We start from the raw sequence: 25,934 nt of genomic DNA on the forward strand, positions 1-25,934 counted from the left end.
AGTTCTAATTTGGGGTAGGGACTCAGTTTGTGTTTTTTCACGAGATGAAGATGGAGCGCAGTGGCTGCCAAAAAAATTAATTCCTCAGATAAACACAGATTCTAAATCTTCTAAAGTATCACCTTAAGGACTAAAATTCCTCTTTTGCTTAAAAGTCGGCTTGAGGACTCAGACTCCAAAAAAAGCTACTCTCTGAGCCAGCTCCTGACAGGAGGCCAGAGACTAGCCTCAGCTTTACAATTTGCATTTGAATAAAGTACCTAGACTTCCCCAAAAGAAGTTCTGCTTTCCTACTTTCTCACTGTCGAGATTTTGTCTTTCAAACAGGTAAATCAACATTCTCCAGGCGGACCCGCAGATGTGCATCCCCGCCCCCCTAGAACACACAGGTGGCTACTGTTATCTCCTTTCCAAGGACATTTCCAGCACGTGGCTTTCAGTCTGAGTTAAAAATTTAGGTTTTCCTAGAGGGCTAGAAAAGTAGATATTTCTATATTAATAAAAATTGGTTTTTATTTTGATAGACAGGCTTAGTCCCTTAGCTGACCTCTGGCTTTTCACCCTTGCTGTTACTGCAAGGTGTCCTTAGGCTGTGAAAAATACAGGGATGAGGAGGAACGACTTCCAGCTCCTATTTTAGCCACAAATCGTGGTGTTACTAACGACATAATTCTTGCCTAGGTCTTGCTAAATCTGAGGTTGATAATTCTCCTTTAGGAGCTGCACAGCACTCAGAACTGTGCATACTGGTTTGTGATTGTACAAATTCAGTATGGGCATCACTTGGTGCAGAGGCACTGCAGGAAAAGGTCCAGCTTGACCATTTCTGAGTTTCCTGTGAGATAAACCCGGTTTAAAAGAGGTTGGTATCATATTTTGGTTAAAAATCAAAAATATTTTTCGGCTCTGCCTCACCTCCCCAAAAGATACCCAGAGCCACAGGTGTGGGTCTTATCAGTACCCATGTCCACCCAAGCCAAGGTTAAAAGCCCACTCATCTATGAGAAAATCATTTGATCACCTCAGTTAAGCATTGCCTTATTTTAACTTAATTAATAGGGGGGAGAGAGATTGGAGACGTACTATTGAAAGGGCAAGCCCTTCACTGCCTCCCATCCAAATAAAAAAGCCAATTGTCCTTGTACTACAAGAGCCGGTCGAACTCCTTCTCCCTGTTTCCCACCTATCATCCAAAAATGCGGAGGAATATCAACTTAGTGTTATTCTTATTATAGTGTATTTCACATTTGTTCAGTCAAACTTAGCCAGAGTTCCAACGCCCTACTTAAAATTCAACTAGAAAGTTACCTACCAAGTACTAATTAGCATTATAAAGTCAGAGCCTACAGCTCCAGGCTTTTCAGTTAGTTGTTTACTAAGATAAGAAAGGACAGTCTTAGCCAGATACAGTTTACCATAAGAAAAGTTAAGGAATCCCATGAAAGCAAGTTTTTTCTTTAGCCCTACATTCCAGGCAGAACTATTGAGAATAGATAATTTTTCCCCCCTCAGGCCAGCTTTTTCTTTTTTTTAAATTTTGTTAATAAAAGGGAGGAGATGTAGTCTCCCCTCCCCTAGCCTGAAACCTGCTTGCTCGGGGTGGAGCTTCCTGCTCATTCGTTCTGCCACGCCCACTGCTGGAAACTGCGGAGCCACACACGTGCACCTTTCTACTGGACCAGAGATTATTCGGCGGGAATCGGGTCCCCTCCCCCTTCCTTCATAACTAGTGTCGCAACAATAAAATTTGAGCCTTGATCAGAGTAACTGTCGTGGCTACATTCTTTTCTCTCGCCACCTAGCCCCTCTTCTCTTCCAGGTTTCCAAAATGCCTTTCCAGGCTAGAACCCAGGTTGTGGTCTGCTGGCCAGACACAACATATATATATATATATATATATATATATATACATACACATATAAACTTTTCACAAGGGTGCTTTGGGTATTTAAGTCAAATTAGATATTGATTGGTTATTCACAATAAATTCATGACATCATTGACCTAGCATATTTTGGAGGAAGGACAAATCTTAGATCAATGTCTTTTTGGTTGGTTCTGTGTATATATTTCACTTTTTGTATCTTGCAAAGCCCTTCCCATAACGAGGACTGGGGAACATAAGAGCCAATATTCTTGGAGGCACCAGCTTGACCTCTTCATACACAGTGACTAGTGTAAGTCTGCTAGTTAGCAATGAAGACTTATTGTCAGTTTGTAAAAAGCAACACCTTTTTTGTCAATGCCCTGCAGTGTTTGCTTATTTTTATGAAACCACTTTGTAGAAAACTCAGTTGATAAAACCCAGTGGAAAAGACAAGATCAACTGGAACTCCATCTCTTTCAGAATTCAGAGACTTCATTAGAATCACCTTCATACACTTGTAAGCTGGTTTGCTTTTAAAAAAAAATATTCCAAACATCTTACTAAGAATACAGCCAGCCAAACTCCATGGAATCTTGTACCATGATGCTTTTCTATGCATTGGCAGAACCACAAGTGTGGCATTGCAGTGTACAAAAGTTCTTACCTTCCAATAGATGGTGATTTTTCTTGGACCTTACAACCATAGTTAGTGCTATTTGAAGATATTTAAGATTTAAAACTGCAGTTTTACTGTGTATTCAACTTTATGGTTTAGCATTTTGGGGGGGGGGGTGGTTCGAGACAGGGTTTCTCTGTGTAGCCCTGGCTGTACTGGAACTCACTTTGTAGACCAGGCTGGCCTCGAACTCAGAAATCCACCTGTCTCTGCCTCCCGAGTGCTGGGATTAAAGGCGTGCGCTACCACGCCCGGCCTGCATTTTTTTTCAAAGAACAATGTAAAAACAAACATTATTTTCCTTGTATTTCTCTTGTTATTAACTTTTAAAACCTAATGTGATGCATTGGTGCAAAGATAATTTATTGATACAATGGTAATTTATGTACTTTTTCAAGGCATGTCCAGAAACTGCCTGAGTGTCATTTGCTGAAATCATGAAATGCAGAGGCTTAGCGCAACCTTCCAAAATGAATATACCATTATGTGTACTGATTGATAAAAGGTGATGTCTGTAATCACTTGGAGCCAGTTACCTCTTCCTTTTTAAAACTCTGTTAAAGATTTCTGTATACTATACCATTCCTTCCCCATGTAATGGGGTTTTCTTGATGTTCCTGAAAATATTGCAAAGGTCTTTCTTAAGACCAGCAATGGAGATAAAAAATGTAAACAGACATACATACAGAGTACACAGATAGACACAAACACGGAGACAGAAGGCAGACACACAGGAAGAAAAAGATACACAAGCAGTATTCCACAAGTTTCAGATTTAAATTAACTGAATAGACACACAGGATGGAAGGCTCAGATAAGAGGAAGTAGCAAATTCAACTTTGGAGTCACAGTTAGTTAAATTACCTCTGAGGGAAAGGCTATTGATTCTTTCCTTAACTCAGATGCATTATTAATCACCAGTGTGTTTAATCTGTTCACATATGCAGAATCAATTAACTTGTGACATAATTTCTCTCTCTCTCTCTCTCTCTCTCTCTCTTTTTTTTTTTTTGCATAAGCACAATATGGGAAAATTTAAAACTCACCACAATGGGTAACAAGTAGCCCTGCATTCTGAAAGGTGTCCATGGGCTCAGAACCCTGTTCTTTAAAGAAAGACCATCAGGTCTGGGCTTGTGCTTCTGAGCTCTCACTTCCATGCTAGCCTAGAATCCATTTTAACCTAACATGCATCACAACAGGTTTTGAACCTCAGAGGTCACAAGAGAATCCTGGAACTCATTACTTTCATGAAAAGAGTTGACTTCCAGCCATATTCTCTAAGGGGAATTGGGTAATTCTCGAGTCTGCTTTCCCCAGCCTATGAAGATATGCATGGGTGTACATAGAGTATTATAGAGCACAATCAGGGAATCTTCTATGAGCAAATGGCTAAACAGTGCAGTATGTATTGTAGGTCTCTTTCTATTTCCTTCCTTCCTTCCTTCCTTCCTTTCTTCCTTCCTTCCTTCCTTCCTTCCTTCCTTCCTTCCTTCCTTCTTCTCTTCCTTCCTTCTTTCATTTCTTTGTTCTTTCTTTTGACAAAAATCTAGACACTTTTATAAGGGATTTTTCTTATTGCCTCACACTTCAAGCAGTAAATATTTGCCTAAACCTAACATCATTTTAATTCATCATTTTCTTTGACTAAGGTATCCAGCTCCTCTACCTTTTGTCCAAGTCTAATAATCTGTCTCCCACACGTTGTCTATGAGTTATTATTATTTGCCTTACTGCATATTCTTTTCAGGCTCTTTTCCTTGTTTATTTCTAAGCACATATTGAACTCAATTTTCATATCCTATGTTGTCCTCCTTTCCTTCAGGCATTTGCTATTATTCTCTTGCACACGAATCATTTTGTTCCTGTCCTCTTTCAGTTGATATATGTGGCTTACACACTTTGATCTATTTGATCATGACTCTGGGTTTTCAATTCTTTACCTAGGATATCATGTAAATTGCTCTCTTTCTAAGATACATGCACAGTTGATAGTTTGAGCCAAAGACATTTTGTCTTAGTTTTACTTTGTTTTGGGTATTGAGCATCAGAATTCAGAGGGACTGCTTAATTGTGTGCATTTTTAGACTAGACTCACAATGTGAGAAGTTAGGCAGGATCCGTTGTATCTGAAGGGTTCAGAACCCAGGTGAAGTGTCCTACTACATTCAGTTCTGGTCTAGTCTGGCAGCAACCTTTTGAGAAGCTGAGTAGAGTAGGTGCTGAGAAGTTGTGTTTCCACAACAGAGTTGGAGGAGTGGTTCCTGATGGGGAGGGTGGGCCTCCTGCATGATTAGATAAGTTTAAGAAAAAGACAAAATAAAACGAAGAATCAATCAATCAAAAAATCAATCAATGAATTAAGTAAGTAAGTAAGCAAGCAAGCAAGCAAGTAAGCAAGCAATAATCCAAATCAACAAAAATTGCTCTGAAGAACTGGGAAGCTAATTAATTAAGAAGTCCTGAAGGAGGTACGCTTAGAAGAATGGCAGGAAGCTGCTGAGTATTGGGCGGGTCCAGAAGGAGTGGCTCTGAGGAACCAGGAGGAAGTGACAGGAAGTTCCGCGATTCCAGCCTTCTCCATGTATCTTGGCTGCCTCGTGGTCAGGAAGTCATGGAGGGAGACTAGTGCCTAGTGTTTGCAGAACCTGAAAACTTCCTTAAGCTGCAGTTGCTGTGCTGGCTTCCTAGGACATTCAGCAGCTGGTCCTGTCACCTGCCAGGTCAGAGGAGCTCTTGGGTTGGGAAATGGGTAGGATAGGGCAGGCATGTGGAGCAGGGGTGCATTTTCTGTCGCCACTCTTACAATTCTGTTGTGGATATCTTACCATTATCAGGAAGTTTGAGATCCTGTAAATTGAGTTTATGGTGATGTTTTAATTGATTTTATGGTTGCCAGAATATTTTTCTAAAACAACCCTGTAGATCCTTGGCCCTCTCTGGAGTTTGTATACTGGGAGGGTTGTCTTTGCTAAGGCCTTAATAAAGCTCCTCGATTTCAGATTCATTCATGCTTTCTTAACTCCCCTGTTCCTCCATTTGCCATTTCATTTCCCTTTCTCCTGCAAACTGAGTAGGCATCCCGAGAGAGCTTTGTAGATATTTGTCATATGGGGACCAGTGCAGATTTGATAGAATTAGAAAATATTCCTTATAAAGCACCATCATATGGCTGTAAATATTAACATTAACCAAGCAAAGTTATATTCTCCATTAGCTGAACACAGAGGTATATGTATTCTTTGATGTAAATACATCTTTGAGAAATGTGTCTACATATGCTTTGTTATTAATGTCACACCTTAGGTTTGAATAAAACATGAAGACAGGATTGCAGCAAGGTACTTGCGAGGAGAAATTTCCTTAAGGAAATGAGGACAACATAGGAAATTTCCTTAAGGAAATGAGGACAATCATATGAAAATTGAATTTAATAGGTGGTTATAAATACAATACAAAAAAAAAGAAAGAAAAGAAAAGAAGAAAAAAGACCCTGAAAAGAAAATGCAGTAAGGTGAATAATAATCATTCATAGAGAATGTGTGTGAGACAGATTATCAGACTTGAAGATATATAGTAGGTTCTGTTAACCCTGAGTGTCACCAGAGAAAAACCAATTCCACCATGTGGGCCAGCTTTATCAAATAATTCATCCTGACCAAGTGATAGATTTTGGTCACATGCTACAGGCATTTTTTAGGCCATTGTAGTTTCCTATGAGGCTTTATTATTTTCCTAAGACGTGCAACCTGCAGCACTTCAAGAAGATACCTGGTTCTTGTGCTGATGGTGAGGTTAATTTTTGTCATTTCAGTCTGAGGGAGAAAACATTCAGAGATATCTGGTTGGGTCCAGACTGAAAAGGACCATCGTGTGGGGGAGGGGAATTGAGGATGTGATGGAGGATAGAGGGGCAGGTCAAGAGATAACCAGCAGCCAAGAAAGCACCTATCCAACTATGAGTTCATTGATATGTTAACAGGTACCCCAGGTAGCCATTCTTCCTGAATTTCTTTGAATTTTTCCAAAGTTCAGCCCAGCATGCTGTGCAGTGATGCTTTCAGGAATAGATATTTTAATAAGTGGAAAATTTACTATGGATTTTTTTGTGTTTTTTTTGTTTTTTGTTTTTTGATTTTTTTCGAGACAGGGTTTCTCTGTGTAGCCCTGGCTGTCCTGGAACTCATTTTGTAGACCAAGCTGGCCTCGGATTCAGAAATCTGCCTGCCTCTGCCTCCCAAGTGCTGGGATTAAAGGAGTGTGCCACCACTGCCCATCTTTTACTATGGATTAAGACAAAATTAGACAGCATCTTTTGAATAATTTTGAACTCTTACTTACTGGATTACTGTCTGGATTCTGGATCAGAATAATTTTCTTCCAGTCTTCCCTCCTCCTCTTCTGTGTTGCTTGGAAAAAGACTGTATGTGTGTTAACTGTGTGACTGACTCTCACATCTTTAGGGTAAATGAAATACTCAGAGAAAAGTAGGTATTCTCTTGATATCTTCTCCTCATGTTTATCCTTTTCTCGGGTATTGACATCTTTCATTTTTGTTCCATGAACAGTTCCATGTTCATTCTAAACAATATTTACCCATTTTCAGGTCTCCATATGCTCAGTCAAATCTCCATAACTGTAAATCAACACTAAGAGCACTAGGAGGTTAAAGGTCAAGGAGACTCTCACAAAGGATCCAGATATGTTAGAGGTATTGAACAATGGGTGGAGTTGGGCTCACCTGTTAGTAGAAAGAGGACATGAATTTGATTTTGCCAGATTCTATTTCCTTAATGAATCTGGAAAAGAATAATATTAGATGTGATGATATGGATTTACCATGGAAGGCAGTGCTTTCAGCTGTCACTTGATGTCAATATTTAATTAATTTTGATCCTGGGAAATTGCTGCTGCCCATTGAAATCAAAGTTTCTTTTATCCAAATTGAAAGCAGCATCAGGCTATGGGTGTGACAAGGGCAATTTATACATAAAGCAGATGTCAGCAGTAGATTCCCTCCTAGGGCCTGTGACCTTCCTTACTGGATTTTTAGGCAGATTTTCACTGTAATCTATGGATTTTTTTTCCTGTGGAGCTTGAAACAGAAAACCTTCTGTTACCCACAGATATTCTCGCCAGTATCATAAAAATTTCCATGTCTTTTCTGGCAGATTCAGATTGCCGCAAGCGGGTTGCAAACCTGAGTATAGACATTGATAACTCTGCTTCCTGCCCCAATTTGCCTAGCAGTTTTTTTCACTATGGAAATTCCCACCAGGGTGTCTAAGATGTCTGTTGAGAGTGAATGGTCTGATATTTGGTGGTTTTCTCCAGAAGGTCTACTTGCTTTCTGAATCACCTATTCTATACACTCTAAATAATTTCCTGTCCTTGACCTGTGTTCTTAATTGATGTTCAGTATTGCATTAATCCCCATTAGAGTGGAATAATTATTTTTGACCTTCTCTGTACTGGTTGCATTAGTTTTGAGTCTGTTTGCCTTATTTCTGAGGTATGTTTCTTCCCTTCTATTCTTGAGAGCTTTCATACTGAGCAGTGTCTACATTTTACCACAGGGCTGTATAAGTAAGTTTCATTCTCCTATTGTCAGTGTAATTTGGGAGGATTCCTGCCTACATCTTTTAACCTAGACCTAGTCATGTAAGCTTCTACTCTCCATACAGTATTATCTAAGGCCTGATGTGTTTTCAGCCTCTGAACTTTGCTGCTGAATAAGCCCCTCCTCCCCCCACCTTCTTATTCCTTCTCAATGCTTACCTGGCTGATTCAATTCAATTTTTCCAGCTCAAACTCTTCTCTGAGCTGAGTTCTTCTCTCAGACACTGAATTGTTCCACTTGGCCTTAAATTTACTGTAGAAGTCTTTTCTCATCTTCTGGCTCCTTCTCTTTCTCCTGCTCATTCTGTCTTTACCTGTTCCTAGCATGTTCTCTCTTCAGTCTGATTCTGTAAAACTCTCAGAACCCAGATGCAGTGTCCTAGTACATCCAGCTCTGGTCTAGTCTGGCAGCAACATTGTGGGGAAGCTGTGCAGAGTAGGTCCAGAGAAGTTGTGTGAAAGGCAGCCTGCAACAGAGTTGGACGAGTGGTTCCTGCTGGGGAGGGTGGGCTTCATGCATGATTAGTTAAGTTTAAGAAAAAGACAAAATAAAAACGAAGAATCAACCAATCAATCAATGAATTCAGTAAGCAAGCAAGCAAAAATCCAAAACAATAAAAATTGCTGTGAAGAATTGGGAAGCTAATTAATTAAAAGGTCCTAAAGTAGATGGTCTTAGAAGAATTGCAGGAAGCTGCTCAATATTGGGCAGGTTCAGAAGGAGGGGCTCTGAGGAACCAGGCAGAAATGACAGGATGTTTCTCCTTTTCATCATTCTCCTTGTACCTTGGCTGCCTCGTGGTCAGGAAGTTCTGGAGGAAGACTAGTGTCTAGTATTTGCAGAACCTGAAAACTTCCTTGCTGGCCTCCTAGGACATTGAGCAGCTGGTCCTGTAACCTTCCAGGTCAGAGGAGCTGTTGGGCTGGGAAATGGGCAGGAGCAGGGCAGGCTTGTGGAGCAGGGGTGCATTTTCTGTAGCTACTCTCACAATTCTGTTGTGGATATCTTACCATTGTCAGGAAGTTTGAGATCCTGTGACTTGGGTTCATGGTGATGTTTTAATCAATTTTATGGTTGCCAGAATATTTTTCTAAAGTATCCTTGTAGATCCTTGGCTGAATCTGGAATTTGTATACCGGGAGGTTTGTCTTTGCAAAAGCCTTTATAATCTCCTGTAAATCAAATTCGTTCATGCTTTCTTAACTCCCCTGTTCCTCCATTAACCATTTCATGTCCCTTTCTCCAGGGAACTGAGTAGGCATCCTGAGAGAGCTTTGTAGATATTTGTCATATGGGGGATCGGTGGAGATTTCATTGAATTGGAAAATTTACGTTATAAAGCACCATAATATGGCTGTAAATATTAACATTAACCTAACAAAGTTATAGTCTCCATTAGTTTCACACTGAGGTATATGCAGTCTTTGATGTAAATACAGCATTCAGAGATGCGTCTTCATAGTCTTAGTTATTAATGTTACCCCTTAGGTTTCATTGAAACATGAAGACAGGATTGCAGCAATGTACAATAGAGGAGAAGATATATAGTAGGTTCTGTTAACCCTGAGTGTTGTCAGAGAAAAACAATTCTACAATGTTGGAAAGCTTTTTAAAATATTACATCTTGACCAAGAGATGGACTTTGATCACTTCCTACTGCCAGTTTTATAAGCCCTTGTCGTTTTCTGTGAGGCTTTATTATTTTCCTAAGTCATGCAACCTGCAGAGCTGCAAGAAGATACCTGGTTCTTGGGCTGGTGGTGGGGTTAATTTTTGGCATTTCAGCAGGAGGGAGAAAGCATTCAGAGTTAACTCTTTGGGTCCAGACTGAACCAGTTCATCAGGTGGGGTGAAGGGAATTGAAGATGAGAAGGAGAATAGAGGTCAGGCCAAGAGTTAACCAGGAGTCAAGAAAGCACCATCCCAATCCCTGTCTTCATTGATATGTTAATAGTTACCCCAGTTAGCCTTTCCTCCTGAATTCTTGAATCCTTCAAAGTTCAGCCCAGCATGCCATGAGAGGATGACTCTAGGCCAAGCTATTTTTATAAATAGAAAACTTACTATGGATTAGGACAAAATTAAACAGCACCTTTGAAATAATTATAATTGCTCACTTTCTTAAGAAAAATGACTCCTTGTTTCATGAAAAGCACTTTGCCCCCACACAGTCATGGTTTGTTGAGTGCTGCACTGTGGAGGTCTTGCAGGTGTGGTAATGCTTAGACCCTGCATTCAGGGCTTTCTTCAGCGATCTCTTGTTGGACAAGTTCAACGGTTTGGATCCTGCATGTCACAATAGGTTTCTTACATTCTTTTTTGTTCCTCAGTGATTCTGGGAAAAGGACTCTGTGTGTTAACTGTGTGACTGACTCTAGGGTAAACTGAAATCCTCAGGGTAAAAAGAGACATTCTCATGACATCTTCTCTTTCCTTCATGTTTATCCTTTCACCTGGTGTTGGCATCTTTCATTTTTGTCACATGAAAAGGTCCAGGTTCTTTTTGAATGACATTTTCCCATTTTCAGGTCTCCATTTTCTCAGCCAAATCTGCATAAATATAAATCTAAGAGCCCTAGATGGTAAAGGCCAAGGAGACTCTATTGAAGGATCCACATGTGTTAGAGGCTTTGAACAAGGGGTGGGGTGGGGCTCACCAGTACAAAGAGGACATGAATTTGTTTTTGCCACCTTCTATTTCATTAATGATTCTGAAAGATTTCACTAAGAATATTAGATGTGATGATATGGATTTCCCATGGTAGACAGTGCTGTCAGCTGTCACTTCATGTCAATATTTAATTAATTTTGATGCTGGGAAATTGCTGTTGCCCATTGAAATCAAAGTTTCTTTTACCCAGACTGAAATCAGCATCAGCTAATGTGTTTGAAAAGGGCCATTTACACATGAAGCAAATGTCAGTCTTGGATTCCCTCCCAGGGCCTGTGACCTTCTTTATTGGATTTTAGCCAGATTCTCTGTTTAGTCTATGTATGTTTTTCCTGAGGAGCCGGCCTCAGCTTGAACAGGAAAGCCTTTTGTTACCCACAGATAGTCTTGCCACTATGATATTAGAGGCCAAGCCTTGCCTGGTAAATTGAGATTGTAGCACACAGGATACAAATCAGGGTATGACCATTGATAACTCTGCCTCCTGCCCCAGTTTGAATAGCAGTTTCTGGACTCTGAATGCTACAATCAGAGAGTCCATCCACAATATTTGTTGACAGAGTGGATGGTCTGATCTGAGTTGTTCTTCTCCAGAAGATGCACTTGCTTTCTGAATCACGTCTTCGGTCCAGTCTACACGAGTTTAAGTCCTTGAATTGTGTTCACACTGGTGCAGTTTGTTTAATTTGGCCTTATTATATTGTGGATACCAACAAGAGCTTCCTTACAGGAGGCTGATATAGGTGTCTCCAGAGAGGCTCTATTAGTGCCTGACAAATACAAAAGTGCTCACAGTCATCCATTGGACAGTGCACAGGGTCCCCAATGAAAGAGCTAGAGAAATTACCCAAGGAGCTGAACGGGATTACAGCCCCATAGTAGGAACAAATATATGAACTAACCAGTATCCCTAGAGCTCCTTGAGACTAAACCACCAACCAAAGAAAAGACATGGTGGGACTCATGGCTCTACCTACCTATGTAGCTGATGATGGCCTAGTCGGTCATCAATGGGAGGAAAGGCCCTTGGTCCTGTGAAAGTTCTATGCCAGAGTAAAGGGGAACACCAGGGCCATGAAGCTGGAGAGGGTGCGTTGGTTGGGGGGGGGCACAATAATACAGGGGATTTTTGGAGAGGAAACTAGGAAAGTGGTTAACATTTGAAATGTAAATGAAGAAAATATCACAAAATGAAATAAAAAGATGGAATAATCACTTCTCTGGACAGTTTGGTTTAGTGTCAAGTCTCTTTCCATTTGTTTTCTGAGGTGTGTTTCTTCTCTCCTTACATTCTAGAAAGCTTTTATAGTGAGTGGTATTAGATTTTGCACAGGACTGTAAAACTAACCTTTATTCTCCTATTATAATTATTGTCTGGGAGGCTGACTGCCTCTGTCTAATTACCATGGCCTAGTCCTGTAAGCCTCTAGCCTCTAAATAATGTTATTTAGTCCTAGAGTGTTTTCAGCCTCTGAGATTTCCTGCTGATTAAGCTCCCTCTTTCTTGTTTGTTCCTTTCAACTCCTTTTTTAAAAAAAAAATATTATTTTCTTTTTTCCTGACAGGGTTTCTCTGTGTAGAGTCCTGGCTGCCCTGGAACTCACTTTGAAGACCAGGTTGGCCTCGAACTCAGAAAAGTGCTGGGATTAAAGGCATGCACCACCACTGCCCAGCCTCATTTCAACTCTTAACTGGATGGTTCAACTCAGCTGTTCAGGCTCAAACTACTCTCCCAGCTGACTCATTCAGCCTGGCTCTCAGACACTGAATTGCTCTGCTTGGCCTTAAATTAACTGTAGCAATCTTTTTTTTAAATCTTCTGACTCCTTGTCTTTCTCCTGCTCATTCTGTCTTTGCCCGTGCCTAGCATGTTCCCTCTTCAATCTGACTCTGTAAAACTCTCCCAGTAAAACTGTGTCCTTCTCCCTCTCTGTGGCTCTACTCTCTCAAGTGTACTGTACTGCTTCCCATGCACTCTACTGTATTCCTTTACCATTCTCTTCTTCCTGTACTGTCTTTTTCTCCCTTAAGTAGCTTCCCCTTCCTCTCTCACCTCAGGAGTGTTGGGCATATCCTGTTCTCTAAGATCTTTCTCTGATATTTCACATTTTCTGCCATTCAATTAGACAACACTTTCAAACATGTGCACCTCCTTCTACTTAGTAAATGTACTTTCGTTGTTTGGGATTAAAGCAAATCCTAAAGGCTTGCTTGTATTCAATCACAGTGATTAAAGTTGTGCGCCTTGTTCTTGAACAAGGTGCTTGAACCACACCCTAAGTCAGAACAGGCTTTAATATCCCTACACAATAGTTTAGTTTGGCAGAATTTCTTTCTGAACTGTAAACCAAGATTCACAAATAATAGTCTTCATTATGTAGATAGCTGTGCTATCTATTCTGACTTCTACCAAGAGTTTTATTGTGAACTTCTTTGATGATTGGTCAATGAAAATCTTTTTTTGCGAGACTGTATTCCTTAGCATTTGCAATCCAGAAGGTTTGCGGGCATTGTGAGTGGCAAAAATATGATTCATATTGTCTCCATTTCTTGTATGGGAGAGAGCTTTACTATGTAGTACATGAGGAATATTTCCTAGTGTTCTTATATTCATTCATTCTTACAAAAAAATGTTTTATTTCCGAAGTTCTCATGAAAATTTTATGTCTTATTCTTTTGTGCATATTTTCATTAGATTATTTTCTATGTAGGTTTTTGAGTAAAAAGGTGTCTAATCTTATATATATATACTATTTTCAAGTATGTGTTTTACACTGTCAATACTTGTAGCCACTTTTCTGAATTTAACATTACAGTTGCCAGTTATTTTCTCTCAGGGCTTGAAAAATATGATTCCATGCTCTCCTGATTTTAAACTATGTATAAATATTTAGTACTACTGTATGCTAATATAATATCACCTCTTTTGATGGTAAGGGCTAGGACAAGACAGCTGGAAAGAGATAAACATTGTTACAGCACTTAGATGTGACAATAGGCAGATACACCAGAGAGTACAGGAATCCAATTTCTGAGAGACTTTCCTAGGGAATGCTAGGCTAGAATGCTATGTTGTTCTAGTTCTCAAGAGTCCCAATGTTTTCACACTGCATGTTGCTCTTTGAGTTTATATACTTTAAAACAGATGTGATGAAACAAGTGATAGTAAACTTTGACTGGAAGGCTCAAGCGTGTGGAATTGTGTCTATTCAGAATCAGGTGTGTATTTAAGGTAATGTCAGTTGCAAGATTTAAAGTCGAAGCCCTAGTGTTCATATTGACTTCATGGTGGAAGTAGGTAAACCCATGGGTTATTCTTCCCATTCTAGAATGAGCTCTTGTTCAGTCTCCATGAAATGGAAGATGTGCTTTTCTTGTTATACAATTAGACAAAACAATTCCAGGACACGCATTCATTTTATGTATTTCTTACTTTTGAATTTAAAGTACAACATCTGTCACTGGAGCAGGAACTTATGGTCTGTTGCTGGTAGAAATGACAGCAATACTCAGCCTGTATTTCACAGGTAAGAATCACAAAGTGACATAATTTGAAAAATTACTCATTACTCCCTGAAAATTCATGTATTCCTATGCCCATTTTTTTATTACACACTTGATGCTGTCTGTCTACAAATGCCCAGGACATCAAGTTTTACATATTGTAAATTTATGACAGCAATGTATTTTTCCCTACATCTCCAGTTTCTGTTTTACAGAAATTCCTGTTGTATGTAAATTTTCCATCACATGAATTAGGGATTATATTTATTTCATGCATATTACAATTGTTAGAATATTCACAGAGAAACATTCTGGTAGAGGATTTGCATTATCTGGTTTCTTTGGCATTGCAGATATTACAAAGTTCCTAGAGTTTAATATGTGCTATCTAAATCTCCTAGTGTTTGTGTTTTCAGGTGAATGGTCTTCACACATGAAGTTTCCCAAAGTGATTACACAGGTACCATCTCTTCTTTCCCTGTCTCATCCCTGTTATTCATGTTTTCATCCTATCTTTGTGTTTCATGTATGTTCTAAGGAAGGTTTTGGATGGGTATCCATGTTGTCATATATTCATAATTCCATGTTCCATGGTAAATGACAGCATGGGTTTCAATAACTCCACTTCCTCCTTCCTTTACAGTGTTGCCTTTACCCCACGGCTAGTTTTTTATTCAGCTTCTCTGAATTGGTAGTTTCCCTTTACAATTCATGTTTGTCTGACTTAGGCTGAAAGCACCAACAATTTAAATGTATTTCCATATTTCTACATATAGCAGTATGTCAGTTATAAATTCACTTTTTCGGCCTGAGCTTCCAGTGCCAAGTCTGTATTTCTTTTGTAGGCTGACCTTAGTTCAAACCAGTAAAGTTTCTGTTACCTACTTGTCACTACTACACTGGTCAACATACATTGTCAGACAGGATGGTATTACAGCACAAGGGTCAGCACCTAGGGAGAACCATTAATGACACCTTACACCCATCAGCCTACAGAGCCCCTTTTTAGCAGTTTGTATGCTAAACCAGCATATCCAAGATCCTTTTAGACACTGAGTGGTCTTCTCTGCTATCAGATTATTCTTTAGGAATGTATAAAACCAAATGGTATTTTTTTCTTATTTTTCTTGTATTATTCTATATCGTGTTAAGTATTTTATCAGATTAGATTATTCTCTTGGGATACTTGCAGGTCTTGAGTTGAAGAATTATGTTTCTTATAATTTGAGAAAACTTGTCTTCCTCATATCCTTATTTGAACATTGAAAATATTCTAAGTTTTACTTGCTCTTTGTAAGCTCTGCTTTACTGTGATACCTTAGTGTGGAAGCTTTGTACATCCTTGTCTGTCTTCTGAGTAGAGTAGAATGATGACAGCTGTCTTCAGTTTGTGTATGGATAGGCTTAGGATGTTGGCTATTATCCTCATTAGACTCAGTATTGTTCCTTCTGGTCCACATTCTTCAGAGCTTTCATAGTGATCCACTGTGATATTTTGCCCTAGGCCTTTCATAGATATATTGACATATATCTATCAGTGAGCTTTCTCCCACTGATTATACATAGTGTATGCCTTGAGCTGTTTGGTTTGTGCTTGTTGAAACAGTTTTGAGTCACTGTCATGAAATCAAGTTGAGTTTACTTTCTGCATCTATTAGAGAGAAACTTTTTAAAAGTTACCCTGGTGCACCCATACTGTTATTATTTTCTGTGTGCATGTTTTTGTGGTCATTTGCTTTTGGACCCAGGTATGGTCAGATTTGTATGATGACTGTACCATATTCCCCTACTTTCTGTATTATGCACTGTTTTCTGTGCAAAAATTTTGTGGGTTTTTTCAGAAGAAATTTGTGACTTTGGTGCTGTATTTGATTATTCCTGAGAAAGTGCTAGAAAGAACTCTGAGAACCTGGGTTTCTGTACTTGATTATTCTATGGCCTAGTGTTTATTGTTCCTAGGAAATCAATATTTCCCTTTTTCCCATTGTCAATCTATACTTCTGAGGCTGGAGCATTGAAAGAGATCATTCATATACCTGTTAAATGCCAAGAGAAATAAATATTTCATGAGAGAAATATAAGGTCAATGAAATACATAAAAAGCACTGAATATTTGCTGATATCATGGTCATGACATTATTTCTTCAGTAATAGTATCTCCATGTTCAGAATGAATTCTTATGTTTTTATTTATGCATAAACATATGTATGTATGTGTGCATATATGTGTTTGTATGTGTATTGGTATGTATGCCAGGAGACCATTATCACACATTATGTCTTTCATGTGAACCTACAAGAGTGGTGACTAGAGATGAAGTCTATAACAGCTAGGCTCTGATGAATGTCATTGTATTCATATTTATTACTGATTGGGAACCCAAGAACTGCCTGGAACAATGCCACAATGCAGATACATGCTTGTTGAGGAAGATGTTCCAACTGTGATTGTATTTAACAGATTTGATATAATGAGGGAATCATTCCAAGGGCATTACCCTCACATGACTCATTTTGTGCATGTGTATATATATTCTCCCTGGCAGCCACCAGTGAGTTTCTACCATTTCTCCTTCTTGATTTTGTATGCCAATATATTTTATGCAATATGCTCTCAGCATAAAATATATTCATAGTAACACTATTCATAAAATTGCATATAGAAGTTGTATACAAGTCAAGTCATTTTTACACTAAAGACACTTAACTTGATTTTTTAAATAAAATTTCTAAAATTTTCTCTGCACCCCAACCCATCCCTCCTCCTTACTCCCCAAGAGGATGTCCCCATACCTCAGCATTCCACCAGGCCTCCCCAATTCCTGGCACTTCAAGTCTCTGGAGGGTTAGGTGCATCTTCTTTCACTGAAGTCACACCAGGCAGTCATCCACTGTTTATTTGTCATGGTCATCATGTCAGCTGCTGTATATGGCCTGGTTGTTGGTCCCTTTTCTGAGAGATTTTGGGGGGTCCACTTCAGTTTAGACTGTTGGCATATTGATGGGGCCACCCTCCTCCTCAGCTGCATCTGGCTTTTCCCCATTTCAACCATAGGGATCGTTGGCTTCCATCCATTGGTTGGGTGCTAGAATCTGCATCTGACTCAGTTGCTTGTTAGACTTCTTAGAGGGCAGCCATGCCAGGCTCCTGTCACACCACAGTATCAATGTCAGGGCCCTGTGGCTCCCCTTCCTTGATCTGAATCCTAATTTGGCCTGTCCGTGGACATCCTTTCTTTCATGTTCTTCTCAAGTTTTGTCCCTGCAGTTCCTTCAAATAGGAACAATTCTGGATCAAAGATTATGCATATAGGACAACACCTCCACTTGATACCTGTCCCTCCACTGGAGGTGGACTCTACAAGTTCCCCCTCGCCACTGTAGAGCACTTTATCCAAGGTCTCTCCCTTTGAGTCCTGGGAGTCTCTCACCTCCTAGGTCTTTGGAACCTGCGAGATGGACCTCGATAGCCTACCTCCTGAGGCTGTATATTTCCATTATTTTCTGCTGAGCCTCAGGGCTTCAGTCCTCCCCCACATCCTTCACAATTCCTGATCATGTTTCCACTTCCCCTCTCTGACCCTGCTCCCACTCAGGTCCCTTCTTCCTTTTTTCCCCATGACTGCTTTCTTCTCTCTCCCAAGTGGGATTGAGACGTATTCACTTGGAACCTTGAGCTTTTTAACCTTCTTTAGTCATTTAGGTTGTATGATATACTTTTTTTGGGCTGATATCCATTTATTAGTGAGTACACACTATGCATGTCCTTTTGGGTCTGAGTTACCTCATCAGGATGGAATTTGCTAGTTCAGTCCATTTGCCTGCAAAGCTCATGATGTCATTGTTCTCAATAGATGAATAATATTCCATTGTGAAAATGAACCATATTTCTGTATCAGTTTGCCCATTGTGGGGTATCTGGTTTGTTTCCAGCTTCTGGTTATCACAAACAAGGCAACTCTGAACATAGTGGAACACAAGCCCCTGTGTCATGGTGGGGCATCATTTGTGTATATGCCCAAGAGTGGTATAGCTGGGTTTTCAGGTATATCTATTTCCAATTTTCTGAGGAAGTTCCAGATTGATTTCCAGAATGGTTTCACCAGTTTTCAATTCCACAAGCAATGGAGGAGTGATCCTCTTTCTCCACATTTTGGCCAGCATGTGCTGTCACCTGAGTTTTTATCTTAGCCATTCTGATTGGGGTAAGGTGGAATCTCAGTGTTGCTTTGATATATATTTATTTTGCTGATCCCTAAGGACTTTGACATTTCTTTTGAAGTTTCTCAGCCTTCCACAGTTGCTCCATTGTGAATTCTCTGTTTAGGTATCTACCCCATTTTTTGATTGGTTTGTTTGGTTTCTTGGCGGTTCGCTTCTTGTGTCTTTTATATATATTCGATATTAGCCCTCTATCAAGTGTGGGGATAGAGAAGATTTTTTTTCCCAATCTGTAGGTTGCCACTTTGTCCTATTTACTATGTCCTTTGCCTTACAAAATTTTCTAGTTTCATGAGGTCCCATTTGTCAATTCCTGACCTTAGAACTTGAGCCATTGGAGTTTTTTTTTAGGAAATTTCCCCCTGTGACAGTAAGTTTGAGGCTCTTTCCCACTTTATCTTCTATTTCCTGGATTGTGTCTTGTTTTATGTTGAGGTCCTTGATCTACTTGAACTTGAGCTTTGTGCAAGGTGATAAATGTGGATCTATTTTCATTTTCCTACATGCAGACTGCCAGTTAGACCAGCACTGGTTATTGAAGATGTTTTCTTTTTTCTATTTTTGAGTGACTCATTTTCATGCTTGTAAGCCCTCGCATACATAATTATGTGAAAATGTCTTTCACAACCAGTGTCCCACTGCCAAATTTTTCAAAATATCTTTCTCACCTCACTTATGTGCAAGTGTCTTTCCTGACTGTGCTGGCACTTACCCTGGCACTCTAAGAAGGTAGCCTTCATGCTCCATGAATCCTGTCCCAATATTTATTTATTTATTTATTTTTATTTATTATTTATTATATGTAAGTACACTGTAGCTGTCTTCAGACACACCAGAAGAGGGCATCAGATCTCATTACGGATGGTTGTGAGCCACCATGTGGTTGCTGGGATTTGAACTCCGGACCTTTGGAAGAGCAGTCGGGTGCTCTTACCCACTGAGCCATCTCACCAGCCCCCCAATATTTATTGATTTATGTCTCCACAGCAGCTAATTGAGAATCAAAGATGTGGCTCTCCAGTTAAGGGCACGTCTTCTTGCACTATGCAGGTTCAGGTTCCTGTAACTGCCTGGGGACTTTTCTTCCTTCCAGAATATCTTTTACCATTGTCTGGGTGCTATAGCTTCTGGATTTCTGAAGTCTACAGAGCTACATGCAGTCAAAGATCATTGTGATGGTTTGTATATCCTTGGACCAGGGTGTGGCACCATCTGAAGGTGTGGCCTTGTTGGAATAGGTGTGACCTGGTTGGAATGGGTGTGTCACTGTGGGTGTGAGTATAAGATCCTCACCCTAGTTGCCTGGAAGTCAGTCTTCCACTACCAGCCTTTGGATGAAAACATAGAACTCTCAGCTCCTCCTGCGCCATGCCTGCCTAGATGCTGCCATGTTCCTACCTTGATGATAATGGACTGAACCTCTGAACCTGTAAGCCAGCCCCAATTGAATGTTGTTTTTTATAGGACTTGCCTTGGTCATGGTGTCTGTTCACAGCAGTAAAACCGTAACTAAGACAACCATGTTCCCTAAAAAATTGAAATAAATAAACTTTATTTAAAAATTAAAAATCATCTGGAAGTGTTGTATAGGACACAAGAAACAGTACAGGAAAGAGAGTGAGAGGAAATGTGAAGCCTGGATATGTTAAAGGACAGCTGACCCTTCACATCAATATTTTAACAATTAGGAATGATCCCTATGTATGATAAAAATATTTTGTGTCCATGGAGCCCAGAGCTGGGGACTATTATGTGTTCATTGTAATGTGAGAAAAGAAGATTTATCCTATCAATGAAGTATCTAGATATAACTTTTATGAGGAGGCACCCTAATTGTGAAGGAATTTATAATACATGAAAATGCTGTTGTCCAGCATCCCATCAACCAAGAAATCTGCTCCAGAAGGAAAATGAATCGTATCAGATTCCACCATTTTCTTAATGTAAGGTATAAGCATGAGACTCAGATCTTAATCCTCACCACTGATTAGTCATGTTCCCACACTATAGAATAGTTCATGGTTATTAAACAAGAATCATTCATGACTAATATAAATTGGGTTATATGTTACATGTGCAGAGATGGATGAAATTTGAAGAGAAGTTGTTGCTCTTGCAAAGGAACAGGATTAGATTGTTAGCACCACATCACGTTCCATAACCACCTAGACTTCCAGTTTGTGGGAATCTGACCTCCTCTTCTGATGTCCACTGAGAGAAAGCATGCAAGCGTGGCACACACATACACATACAGGACGAACATTCATAAATAAGGCTAAAAAAATAAAATAAAATGAACAAATTTAATATTAAAATTGTCTAAAAGCCGTCTAGAAGAATAGTATGACATGCTTCTGCGTGTGTATGGGAAGGTCTTTCCACAAGGCATAGGGAATTGAAGAATTGTTTAGCCTAATCAGTTAAGAGTCCATGTGTTAGCTCATAATGGATCTGCTTGTTGGAAGCTTGTAGAGAAAGCAGGAAGCAGATCTAAGAGAGGATATAGTCACAGGGACAAGCTTAAGAGGATGTTCTTTGGTGCTATAAGGTCCTGAACACTAATTTCTCTCTGGCACTCAGTAGCTGGATTGTCCTATACATCCAACAATGATGTAGCATTCACATGAAGTTTTAAGCAGATTTTTATGAGCTGAATTGAAATATTCTACCTTTTAAATAGCCCGGGTAAGTTTCAATTGATAAATGACCTCACACCAAGTTTTGCATGCAAGTAAAGCGGAAACAAGTCCGTCTTGAAGGAGGAGTCAGTTAGAAAGCTACACTTTTCTTCTCAACAGTGTGCACTAGACAGTGATATGAGTGGTTATAAGTAAATATGATGACAAGTTTATCATATTGAAGAAATCCATGATATTTGCCATTTAGATTGAGTCATTGCATGATGTGGTTTTCTGTAAAAAAGTACAACACACTTAATAAATACATGTACTGTTCCTGCAGGTCAAATGAAATAAGGTGAATTCTAAGCATATTCTATGAGTTAGAAATGCTCCCAGCAATTTTCAGATAGGCTTTAAGCATTCTGATTGCTCTCTCTATGTTGTATCATGTGGTTTATATCAGTAAGAATTTTCTATAGATATTGATGGGATACAGACTCTTATTCAAAAGCATTAAGGAATATTCCATTTAATGACTTTGCTCTTTTATTTTGGAGTTATAAGACTCTCCTACTCCATGTTTTTCCCCTTCCTGTAACTATGGTTCATGTAGGTTGAGATTCTGAAGAGCAATCATGGTGGACAGATGCAGAGAACCTGCCTTGGGTGGGAAAGTGTCCTAAGGAACTAATAGGATGGTGGGAGAATGACTTGTTATTAATGATGGATGCAAGCTGACAGCTCTGTACTCTGTAGAGACAAGTCTCTAAATAGCTTTTTGCAGATGAAACCTACTTTGCATGAGCTACTTCCTTAGGAATTACAAATCATTACAATCATTTACTCCAGGTTCTCTATTGATTATTCTGAGTCAGCATTTTAAAACCTTAGAGCCTTTACTCCTAGGGGGGAAAAAAAAAGAAGTACATTTGTTGTTGTTTGTTTGTTTTGTTTTGTTTTTAAACATAGCAGCTCCTATGTATGTTGCTTGGATGCACTTTCTGGACATAGAGATTATTTTATTATTACTCTTTTCTTTTCTCTTTCTTCCTTACTTCCTGTCTTCCTTCCTTCCTTCCTTTCATTTTTTCCACACTCTAGATTTTATTGCCCTCCTGGTCCATCCTCTAACTATTCCACATCCCACACTTCCTACCCACCTCTCTGTCTCCATAAGGATTTCCCCTCCTCCTCCCCACCTGACCATACCTCTAAAGGCCCTGGAGCCTCCAATCTCTCCAGGGGTTAGATGCATGCTCCCTGATTGAACCCAGACCCAGCATTCTTCCACTGCATATGTGCTAGGGGCCTCTTATCAGCAGGTGCATGCTTCCTGGTTGATGATCCAGTGTCTGAGAGGTCTTGGGGGTTCAGGTTAATTGAGAATGCTGGTCCTCCTACAGGGGGCCCTTCTTCCTCAGCTTTTTCCAGCTTTCCCCTAACTCAACCACAGGGGTCAGGAGCTTCTGTCCATTTGTTGGGTGCAAACATCTGTATCCAACTGCTCTTGGGTGTTTCAGAAGACAGTCATGATTGTCTTTGTGATTGCTCCATAGCCTCAGCAATAATGTTAGGCCTAGGGGCCTCCCCTTGAAAGGTTACAGGGTTGGGAATGGAAACAGGCAACTTTGGGCCTCTTTAGCAAATTTGGGATCCTACTTTGGGCCTGTTATTTGACCTTCTTTTCCTGAGGCTCTTCTCCATTTCCATCACTGTAATTCTTTTTTTTTTTTTTTTTTTTTTTTTTTTTTTTTTTGAGACAGGGTTTCTCTGTATAGCCCTGGCTGTCGTGGAGCTCACTTTGTAGACCAGGCTGGCCTCGAACTCAGAAATCTGCCTGCCTCTGCCTCCCGAGTGCTGGGATTAAAGGCGTGTACCACCATGCCCGGCCATCACTGTAATTCTTTCAGACAGGAACAATAATGGGTCAGAATTTTGACTGTGGGATGGCAACCCCATCCCTCACTCAATGCCCTGTCTCTCTGCTGGAGGTGGGCCCCAAAAGTTCTTTCTCGCCACTGTAGGGCATTTAATCTAGGGTCCCTTCTTTTGGGTTCCTTGAGTACCTCACCTCCCAGGTCTCTAGTACATTCTGGAGGGTTCCCCTGCCACAGACTCTCTGGGTCCCTGGTCTGTGAAGAACGGGATTTCTTAGGCAGATAGGCAAAGAGGTCGGATGAAAAAATGACAGACAGATTACACGAGAGGTGTGTTGAATCTGAATGTAATTTACCAGTCGAGCATCAGACTTTTATAATACAGAATAAATTGCAGAACAAGGCACATTGAATTATTCCAGGTGCAAAAGGAGTGACTTCAAAAGGAACCAGATAAATGTATATCACCACCAGAGATAAGCACAGATGCAAGGGGAGTGACTACAAAGGGAATTTGTAGGGACCAGATAAATGTTTACATTAGAGATTAGCACTTTCTGCCAGGCAAGAGTTTTACACTTAGAGTTAATTGCCTCAGGGTAGTTAACTCTTGACACGCCTCAAGAATAATGTAGTGTCACTGACCCCAAAATTCTCTAGGCCTCGTTAATTCTTATCAATATCTGAAGACTGTCTAATTTCAGTATAGTATACTAATTTGCTCTTGGCATGGAATGTAGTCTGTAATAAGAATTTCTATCTCAGTGAGAATTTTAGTCTCTATCTGTAAACTGCTGAGTAAAATGGCAAGTGCTTAATTGTTTACTGAATGGGTAAAGCTCCTTGCTGCTATCTGGAGTCTAAGAACACTGGGAAAAGGCTTTAGCTATGTTAGAATACAATCTTAAAAGGCATTTACTATAAGATAAAGCTATATAGAGTGCACGTGGATCCATACACTAGACTAAAGTGGATTTGGAAAATTAATTTTATGGGTTAGGGAAATAGCCAAAGATCTGGGAGTAAGTTTACTTGAAACTTTTTTCTCATGAGAAAGCTTTCAGACTTTCATCTGTTAAGCTGACTCCACCGGAGTCCCTGGCATTCCCCATCTCCTATTTCCCAAGGTTGCCTGTTTCCATTCATTCTTCTGTCCCTCCAGGCTTCAGTTCTCTTCCCCCACCCAATATCAGATTATGATTCCCCCCAACCCTGTCACCTTTCTCTCCCTCCTCATTTTGGCCCTTCATCTTGTTGACCTGTTTGAGTTCTGTGGTCTGTATCTTGGGTATTCTGGACTTTTTTATGACTAATATCCACTTATTAGTGAGTATTTACCATGCATGTCCTTTTGGGTATGAGTTACCTCACTCAGGATAATAATGTCTAGTTCCATCCATTTGCCTAAAAAACTTAGGATGTCCTCATTCTTAATAGCTGAGTAATATTCCATTGTGTAAATGAACTACAGTTTCTGTATCCATTCTTTGTCATGGGACATATGGTTTTTTTCCAGCTTCTGGTTATCACAGATAAGGCCACTATGAATATAGTGGAACACATGCCCCTGTGACATGGTGGGGCATCTTTTGGGTATATTCCCAAGAATGGTATTGCGGGGACTTCAGATTCTGAGGAAACTCCACATTGATTTCCAGAGTGGTTGTAGAGGTTTGCAATCCTACCAGCAATGGAGGAGTGTTCCTCTTTCTCCGCATCCTCTCCAACATAGTTGTGACCTGAGGTTTTGATCTTAGTCATTTTGTTTGCTGTAAGGTGGAATCTCAGGGTCATTTTGATTTGTATTTCTTTTATCACTAAGGACTTTGAACATTTCTTTAAGTGGTTTTCAGCCATTGGGGTGTCCTTAGTTGTGAATTCTAAGTTTAGTCATACACACCATTTTTTGATTGGGTTGTTTGGTGTTTTGGTGGTTATCTTCTTTTTTTTTTTTTTTTTTTAAAGATTTATTTATTTATTATATGTAAGTACACTGTAGCTGTCTTCAGACACTCCAGAAGAGGGCATCAGATCTCATTATGGATGGTTTTGAGCCACCATGTGGTTGCTGGGATTTGAACTCAGGACCTTCGGAAGAGCAGTCAGTGCTCTTACCTGCTGAGCCATCTCTCCAGCCCCGGTGGTTATCTTCTTAAGTTCTTAATATATTTTGGATATTAGCCCTCTATTGGGTATGGACTTAGTGATGTTTTTTTCCCAATCTGTATGTAGGCTGTTGATTTCCCTTATTGACTATGTTGTTTGCCTTAAAGAAGCTTTCTAGTTTCAGGAGGTCACATTTATCAACTCTTTTTTTTGTTTGTTTGTTTGTTTGTTTGTTTGTTTTTGTTTTTTGAGACAAGGTTTCTCTGTATAGCCCTGGCTGTCCTGGAACTCACATTGTAGACCAGGCTGGCCTCGAACTCAGAAATCTGCCTGTCTCTGCCTCCCAAGTGCTGGGATTAAAGGAGTGCACCACCACTGTCCGGCTCAATTCTTGATCTTAGAGCATGAGACATTTGAGTTCTGTTTAGGAAAATATCCCCTGGTGCCTAATGAGTTCAAGGATTTTTCCCACTTTCTCTTCTTTTAGGTTGTGTGTATTTGATTTTATGTTAAGGTCCTTGATTAACTTGGCCTTGGGCTTTGTGCAAGGTAACAAATATGGGTCTATTTCCATTTTTCTACATACAGACAGCCAAATCAGACTAGCACCATATCTTGAAGATGCTTCCTTTTTTCCATTATATATTTTTGGCTTCTTGGTCAAAAAAACACGTGTGTGTAAGTATGTGGTTTTATTTCTGGGTCTTCAATTCCATTTCATTAATCAACTTGTCTTTCTGTGTTCCAATACCATGCTGTTTTTTAACTATT

The 25,934-nt window shown here is 39.8% G+C and overlaps 1 protein-coding gene across 1 annotated transcript in view; it reads left to right on the forward strand.

The window, feature by feature from the left end:
* Nucleotides 1-5,116: 5,116 nt before the first annotated feature.
* Zfp985 (zinc finger protein 985) overlaps nt 5,117-25,934 on the forward strand; it is a 31,925-nt gene continuing 11,107 nt past the window's right edge. The window contains exons 1-3 of the mRNA NM_001014397.4: nt 5,117-5,266; nt 14,282-14,361; nt 14,755-14,798. The gene's annotated coding sequence lies outside the window, so the exon portion shown is untranslated. The remainder of the gene's footprint in view (nt 5,267-14,281; nt 14,362-14,754; nt 14,799-25,934) is intronic.

The sequence above is a fragment of the Mus musculus genome, chromosome 4 (assembly GCF_000001635.26).
Source record: "Mus musculus strain C57BL/6J chromosome 4, GRCm38.p6 C57BL/6J".
Classification (NCBI taxonomy): domain Eukaryota; kingdom Metazoa; phylum Chordata; class Mammalia; order Rodentia; family Muridae; genus Mus; species Mus musculus.